We start from the raw sequence: 8,631 nt of genomic DNA, 5'->3' as shown, positions 1-8,631 counted from the left end.
AAATCTCAAGGATAAAATTGTAGCATTTTGAAACCTAAGGACTAAACTAAAACCAAACTCAAAATTTATGAACTAAATGTGTAACATTTTGAAATCTAGGGACTAAATAGAAACTAGACCCAAAACCTAGGGACCAAAAAATGTATTTTTTCCTATAAAATATTAGGAGCTGTTTAGGCCTTCAATTAAGGTCCAAATATTAAAACCACCCATTGCTACTGTAAATGCTATTTTGTAATTCCCAATAGCTACAGTGAACATTATTTTAAAATTTCATTTGCTACAACATTTACTATTTGCTATGTTTTTACTATTTTACATTCATTTTTTTAATTTTTTTCTACAGTATTTACTATTTCTTCCTCAAACTAAAATAGTTTACGCTTCACACATATACTATTATAACCATAAAATAATCTACACTTCAAATACAAACTAATATAACCCAACTATAATAACGAATTTAGTGCCTGATTAGAGACGTAATTGTTTAAGTTTGAAACTTAATAATTAATTTAATACAATACGTTTGTGTATTGAAATATGCAATACGTTTGTGTTCCCAAACATCTCCGCTGAGGAGGTTCGACTAACGCTGTTCCCATTTTTGCTGTGTGACCAAACACGAAAATGGGCTTATTGTCTCGAACCAGGGGAGATCACATCGTGGGAACAGGTAGTGGAAAATTTCATGAAGAAGTACTTCCCCCCGACGGAAAATGCAAGAACGGAGGAAGCTAATCACTAATTTTAAACAAGATATCGACGAATCACTCAGTGATGCCTGGGCGAGGTTTAAAAGACTGGTGCGAGATTGTCCGCACAATCGCTTACCCGATTGTCTCCAAATGGAAATTTTCTACCATAGATTGAATCCTCATCGCAGACGGCTGCCAATACGGCAGCAGCTGGAGGTCTGCTCGACAAGACTTGCGACGAGACTAAGAATATACTTGATCACATTTCGAAGAATCACGAAGACTGGAAAGAAAGCGATCAACGACTAAGAATTGAAGATAACGACACAAATAATGGGCCCATCTCATCCCTACAAAACCAAATGAATGCGATGATGAATTTAATACAAGGAATCACAATCAGCAGCCCAGGAACGCATAGAGGCAGGGCAACGCAATTGATTAAACGAGTGCAGGTTGTGCCACTTGCAGAGAAGGCCATCCAATGGAAGAGTGTCATAGGAATCCACGGTCTGTTTATTTTGTGAAGAATAATCCTTTTTCCAATACTTACAACCTTGGGTGAAGAAACCACCCTAACTTCGCGTGGAAAAACCAATAAAAAAAAATCAACCGATGGCGCAAAAAAAGGGGCCACCAGGATTTTTCACGCGAACAAACGGTCAATCACAAAATCAAGCTAGTAGTTTGCAGGTGCGACAGTCTTTATCTTTGGAGAGCTTACTGAAGTAGTATATTGAGAAGAATGAAACATTACTCTAGAGTCAAGCGACATCTATCCGCAATCTTGAAATTCAGATAGGTCAGACTGCAGGCGAACTCAAAAGTAGACTGCAAGGGACATTGGTGACATACAAGTGGATCATGTCTTAAATGATAACCAAAATGGTCTGTAGTATATGGATATAGGAGGGAAATCTTATCCTAGTAATGTTATAGATGCAGCCTTCTTTGTGGAATGGTCACAAGTGTTGTGACTTGTCATAAATGGTCGATCCTGATCATTCGTGTAGGGGACATACGAGCGGGGGCTTCCTATACAATGAGTTTGTATAAAACCTGACCATGAAGTCTTAACGTCTCGTTATATAACACCGTTCATGATAAAGACTTCACTTCATTAGGATGACCATAGGTAACATGACCTCAATCCTGAGTGAGTTGGGAACTCCTGCCATTGAGGGCGGTTCTTTGATTTGTATAGGTGCGAATGGCCAGGTCACCAACTCAAACCTACCACTTTGGGGATTCGTCTGATTTGGGAGCTAGGAACTCAACTACACAAGATGGAATTCAATCCTTCCCCTGAATCCAAGGCTTGAACGATGTGGCACCACACACTTTCTCTTGGCTAGAGAGGTGTTCACACATAGTTGGACTATGTTGTATTGTTCATTAGAGGGGTCAGTGGTACTTCAAGAGTGAGATGTAACTACAAGGGAAAAACGGTAAATTGGTTCAGTTGTACTTATGAGTATCTGTGAAGGGTCATCGTACTTATGATTGGTTATACCCGATGGACACAAAAATATATCTGTGGTAGGAAAAGTTAAACTGTTGGTCTCTAATGGAATACCTGGCAGTTAACAGATGGTGGATCTCATAGCTAAAGAGTTAACTCAGCTATTCACGCACCATTGAAGCTTCGAGCCATAGGTTCATAAGGTCCCCTTGGTAACTTGGATAAAGTGGAGAATTAGTTTTTGGGCCAGTTTGAAATATTCAAATTGACAAAAAGGAGTTCGATTATATATGATATAATTGAACTGGTTAATTATATATGATATAATTGACTAAATGTATGAGATTCATTATTTTGGAGAAAATTGGATATAAATATGACTTATATCAAGTAGAGGAGAAATTACTATAGTAGATATATGATATCAAACTATAGGTTAAGAATATAATATGATTATATTAATTAATTAATTAATTAGATTGTTATGAGATAATTGATCGAGAATTTCTCCAGAATCGTGCAAAAGTGGGAGGATCGAATTCGATTCTTGTAACTAAAGAATAAAATAAAAATTATTTTCATTTTGGAAGAGATTCGAAAATTCGCTCACGGTGTGAAAAGTTTACGATCGCTTAGCGTTGAGAGCCTATGCGATAGCGTCCATCGTCGTAAACGATCGTACACCCAAGCACTAAACAATCACACGTGATTTCTAAATGATCACTTAGCGCGCCGAGCAAACCTAAACGATCACTTACATTTCCTAGACAATCGCTTAGCAAAACCTACACGATCGTGTACCTTTCTCTAAACGACAAGCACCCGACTATACGATAGTCTTCTATTATTTCCCACTTGCTTGTTCATACTACACGATTGTCTTTTCCTCCTCCTTTTGCCAATCCCATCAAAGTCCACCCTTTGGATTCTCACTTCAAGAATACCGAGGGCTTTGAGTGGTGGTGTCGTCCTCGATTGCTGTTGGTTTGTGTGCTGTCGATCGTGTACACGACCGTTGCGACTGTTTGTTGCGCGATAAGAAGCGTAGAGGAGTTTGCTTCTGTGGGACTGAGTTCGAGTGAAGATGGTCTTCAACTGTATGTTTACTCAGTCTTTTGTATTTTAATTGTTAAAGCATGCCTATAATTAGTGTTACAATGCATATCTATTTGTTAGAAAGTATGTGTGGTGATTCAGTTACAATGAAATCGGAAAGATCCACATGCACTCATGGATACTCTTGTTTAAGAGTTCTTTCAGTTGGTATCAGAGCCAGGTTGCTGATAATCAAATTTCATTGATGCAAAGAATTGCATATACATTCGCGATGGGTGCATGTCTACTCTCTGTTCAATTGTTGAATTGTTTGTGGATGTGCGGATTAATAGAGGTTTCTGGGATGAAACCTCAGTTTGATTAACTCTTTTGCATTTTTGGTTAATTGTAAAGACCCCTGCATTTTTTGGCATAATTAATTATTATCGAGTCTGTAATTCAAAGTTAGTTTGAGTCTTGAGTTGTTCATGAGGAAGTTCAGAGAAAGGGTTGTTGTTCTTTGAGGAAGAAGACGATCAAGGGTTGATGGGTCATGTAGACGATGGGGTAAGCGATCACTGAGTATCAGATGCTCGAGTGTCATTTAACGCGCATGCACTAGACGATTGTTTAGCTCAGCAAGCTTCATCGCTTAGTAACCCACTAAACGATCGCGAGGTAAATTGCATGGTAAATCGTTTAATTTCGCTGCGTTAAGCGATCGCTTAGACGATCAGGCTTCGCAGCCTCGTTCTCGTCTAAGTGATCGTTTAGCTTTTTCGTGCTATCTTCTAATGTGTGCTAAGCGATCGTTTACCTGCGACGTTTACTAAACGATGGAGCTTCACCAGACAGTTCAAAACCCGGTTTGCTTATGAATCGGTTTGCTCGATGAACAATGTAATAAATAAAATTATTTCATTATGATTTTGTAAAGGTTCATCCCGGTCCATTAATCTTTGGTTTATTACATGAAATGTATGGTTATTTATGTGTCATATAGTATGCACATATAGTAAATCCACCTTAGGTTATGCATTGGTTATGCATCATCTCTTTATTATAAATGTTATAATTTAGAGAAGCATGATTTAATTATATAAGAGCATGTTCATGCATTATATAATATAAGAGATATTTATTCATGCATAAAAAGTATTGACATGCATCATCTTTATATTATAATTGTTATAGTATAAGGGTGTATGGAAAGCATGTTTGCTTGGTTATTACACGTATACAAAAGTTATATATAGTAATCACCGGACATTGCATGAAGCATGATACATAGGTTTCTTTATAAGGGTTATAAACACCTAGTTACGCGCAATGTGTTTTAGTTATTTCTTTTTAAAGGTTAAAGAGAAATTAGAATTAAAAGCAATAAGAAAGACTTGTATGCTTACTTAGGTTTAATTCATGGTTTTAAAATCTTTAAAACTTTGATGACATAGACCTAAGATCACAGTTCTAATATGATTAGCAACCCTTAGGCTTTAATCTTTTACTCAGTTTAAGAGGATTAAATTGACTAATAAAAGGTTAAAGTGTAGCAAATCGTTCTATAAGGGACCTTTTTTCTAAGGAGGGTTCTGGCTAGGCTAGGGTATTTAAGTTGACAAAAACGTAACACCCCTACCTGGGAATTTACCTGGAAAGGTGAATTAGATAGATTTGATGCATGCATGCAAGTTAAGGATAGTCCATTCAAGTGTTTAAACGTGACTACTTGAACTTGTTCATATTTCATAGACAAAAGTTGTTTATGAGCGGACTTAAAAAGATGACTTAGACTAAAATTCGTAGCCGAATTGTCTAGGTTAATGAACCCTTAGGTAGAACATTCAGTGGGAGGTATTTGAGGCATATGATGCTTTATTTAAACCTTTCACATTTTTCTTATATAGTCCACACCGTGAGATCTACCCTCAGCCTCGTGGCACCTTGGGAGTGTCCCCATAAAGGATGGTGTTTGGGTAGGTCTATATCAAGATGGATGGAGAGAGTGTTCATAGTAAGTTGGAGCGGGAAATGCGATAGCATATCCCTCGGTCTCCCTCGTTGGATTGAATAAAGTTTCTACGTATCGCCTCGAGGCACCTTGGAGTGTCCCCCTATAGGATGGCAGTTTTGCGTGTTTCTTTATTTGATCTCCTATAAGAGGATAAGGTTACTTTGTCACTTGTCCTAATATACTTCTTCCCTACAGTGGGCTCATTAGGGCGAGACTCTGGCACTGAAAGCAAGAGGTCACACTTATGCGGAATTGTTAAAGGTTAATAGTTCTGGACCAAATAAATGGTGGCTGTTAGGTTCAGTTCCAAGAGTTGGTTCTACTTAATGGTTGAGAAGGCCTTATCCCAGTGAAAGGGCATCTAATCACCCCACCGGTGACGTTTGTCCTGCCTCGTTGGGGCATCACTGCAAAATAGAAGTCTTTCACTTAAGGTACTTGAAACTGTTTTGCAAAAATTAATTGGTTAAATGTGGTTTAGCAAAATCTAATAAAAGTTTTGTTCATTTTTCAGCAACATGTTTTTGAAAATGACCACAGCCACAATAGTTTTGCTTAGCACCGAGAAACTAACTAGCGATAATTTTTCAACATGAAAACACGTGATCACGAAAATTTTAATCATCGAGGATCTCATGTTTTCTTTTACTGAGGTTTGTCCTCCTATTCCAGTTTCGAATGCCGCTCGAAATTTTCGGAAGGCATACGAGCAATGGACACGGGCAAATAAGAAGGCCCAAGCCTATATCTTGGCAAGTCTTAATGATGTCTTGGCCAAGAAGAATGTGCCCATGGTCTCAGCGTGTGAGATCATAGAGTCCCTACTGGGGATGTTTGGACAACCGTCTGATCAGCTCAAGCACGAGGCTCTTAAGTGTATATTCAACTCCAAAATGGAAGAAGGCACATCTATTCGTGAACATGTGCTTAACATGATGGTCCACTTCAATGTGGCGGAGTTGAATGGGTCTACTATCGATGAGGGCAATCAGGTTAGCATTGAAAGAAATTGAAAACGCGATTTCTTTGAGCAGCAGAAGTATTATCAACAAATCATTTACAGTCGACTTCAATACAAATAGTTATGCAAATATGTAGAGAAATTACAGCATGAACATCAAATGTACAGAGGGAACTTTACGCATATAAGTAGAAATGTCTCCATGCTCTGATGTGTGACTCTAATCAAACAACCGCAACTATGAACACTCGATCTACACGACCGCAAAAATATAGCACGAACACTTCGCGCTCATCCTCAACGATTGCCTTGGTCATGATCTCCTTCGCAACAATGAACGGCCTCTGCAGCACCACGAACGACCTCCGAAAAACCTCGACGGTGTCGAGTTGAGTCTAACACCACTAATAAGGCGACCTTGGTATTCTCGGTGTGAGAATCCAGAGGGTGGGCTCTTTTCGGACTTGGTGTAAGGCAGACGAACGGAGAAAAAACTGATTTCGTACACGACTAGGCAAGCAAAGGTGCATGGCAGGCTAGCTCTTTAGTTGATCCTGATCCTCCATGACTTTCTCCATTCCGCCTCCTTCTTTCTTAGCTTTGTTCCAATCGAGTCTAAGGCAAAGAAAAAGTGGGAGAAGTCGGAGACCTATCGTATAGGTCGATGCCCAATCGTGTTGATAAAACTATGCGACCGTCTAGCAAAAGCTATGCGATCGTTTAGCTCGGTCGATTCTACACGATCGTTTACCTTGGTCCAGCGATCATCTTGCAAAGCTATGCGATCATTTAGTAAACAATGCACGATCGTTTATCTAACACCTGCACGATCGTTTAGCTCGCCCAGCCATCGTTTAGTAAATCTGTATTTACTTGACGACTTCTGTGAGTTTCTTTTCGCCGGAGAGAAAACTCAAAACTTTTTCAATCTTTTGAAAAACACTTTGTAAAAGCACTCCCTTTCAAAATAGGAAACCGATTTCCTTTATACTCACGATTACCATGACCAATAACCACTCACTACTTTGGTAATTTAAAAGAAAAAGTATTAATTATCTAATAATTAATATTATTATAAACATAAATGATAATCAACTTATCATACTATATTTATAACCTATAGTTTTAATATTTCATCTTACGAAACATATAAACCATAGTTCTTTTTCTATTCCAAGGTATTGAATGTAAATCTCATTTACATCAGTCCTCTACTAGATGTATCTTATACATCATACCGATTATATCACATATAATTAAAATACCTCTTGTCAATTTGAACATTTCAAATCAACACCAAGAGCTTGATCCTTCAACATAAATCTAAGCTACCAAGTTGACCCTGATGGACCTGTAAATCCAAAGCTCCAACGGTACGTGAATAACTGACTAAACTCTTTAGTCATGGGATCCACCATCCGTTAAATACCAGGCACTCCACTAAAGATCGACAGCTGAACTCTCCTTACTACAGATATATTATGTGTCCATCTTAACCAATCAGCAGTGCGACAACCCTTCACAGATCGCTCGTAAGTACAATTGGGCCGATAACCGTTATGCCCCTTTAGTTACATCTGTCTTCTTAAGTACCATTGATCCCTCTAATGAACATAAATCATAGTCCTACTATGACTGAGTCTTCTCTTCCAAAGAGAAGTTGTGGCCACTATGTTCAAACCCTGGAATCAGCCCTTAAGGGAGCAAACTCTCTACTTATCCCTGCTTCGAGAAATGAGTGAATTCCAAATTGTGGATTGAGATCACAGCTCCTAGATTAGACAAGTCCCCAAAAAGGTAGGCATGTTGAGTTGGCAATCTGGCCACTCTCACCCATACTAATCAAAGAACCGCTCTTAAAGCAAGAGTTCACAAAATACTCAGGATTGAGATCGTGTCACCTATGGTCGTTTAGGTGAGATGTAAATCTCTAGTATCAACGACGTTATATACAGAGTCTAGTCATCTTGTGGTCCAGGTTTTATACAAACTCTTTGTATAGGACACCCCCGCTCCACGTCTCCACATGAATGGTCAGGAATCAACCATCTGTATAGTATTTTACAACACTTACAAACCTCTACAAAGTGGGCCCTATCCGTATTGTCACTAGGATCAGGTATCCCACCTTAATCTTTATACTACAGACTGTTTAGGTTATCACTTAAGGCATGATCCACTTGTATATCACATATACATGCTTAAGTTCACATAAGATAAACAAAGAGCTTTGTTATTTGGATATGAGTAAATGCCATAATTAAATAACATTTATTTTATTCATTGAACAATGTGTATATTTACAAAACAACGAGACTCCGGGAGATTAGGACACCAATCCAATAAGCATAATCCTGCATTCATTACGGAAAGCTTCCTGCACTTTGTTAGTAGTGTGATTCTTAACAAAGTGAAATATACTCTTACAACTCTCTTCAACGAGTTGCAGACCTACCAATAT

General features: G+C 38.4%; 1 non-coding gene across 1 annotated transcript; it reads right to left on the bottom strand.

The window, feature by feature from the left end:
- Positions 1 to 725: 725 nt before the first annotated feature.
- On the bottom strand, positions 726 to 832 carry LOC120068621. The gene has a single exon (XR_005479259.1). It is a non-coding gene; the product is annotated as a small nucleolar RNA R71 (small nucleolar RNA).
- Between the last annotated feature and the right edge of the window lie 7,799 nt (positions 833 to 8,631).

The sequence above is a fragment of the Benincasa hispida genome, chromosome 12 (assembly GCF_009727055.1).
Source record: "Benincasa hispida cultivar B227 chromosome 12, ASM972705v1, whole genome shotgun sequence".
NCBI lineage: Eukaryota > Viridiplantae > Streptophyta > Magnoliopsida > Cucurbitales > Cucurbitaceae > Benincasa > Benincasa hispida.
Note: the sequence above shows the minus strand (reverse complement) of the source record. Positions and strands in the feature narration are given on the sequence as shown.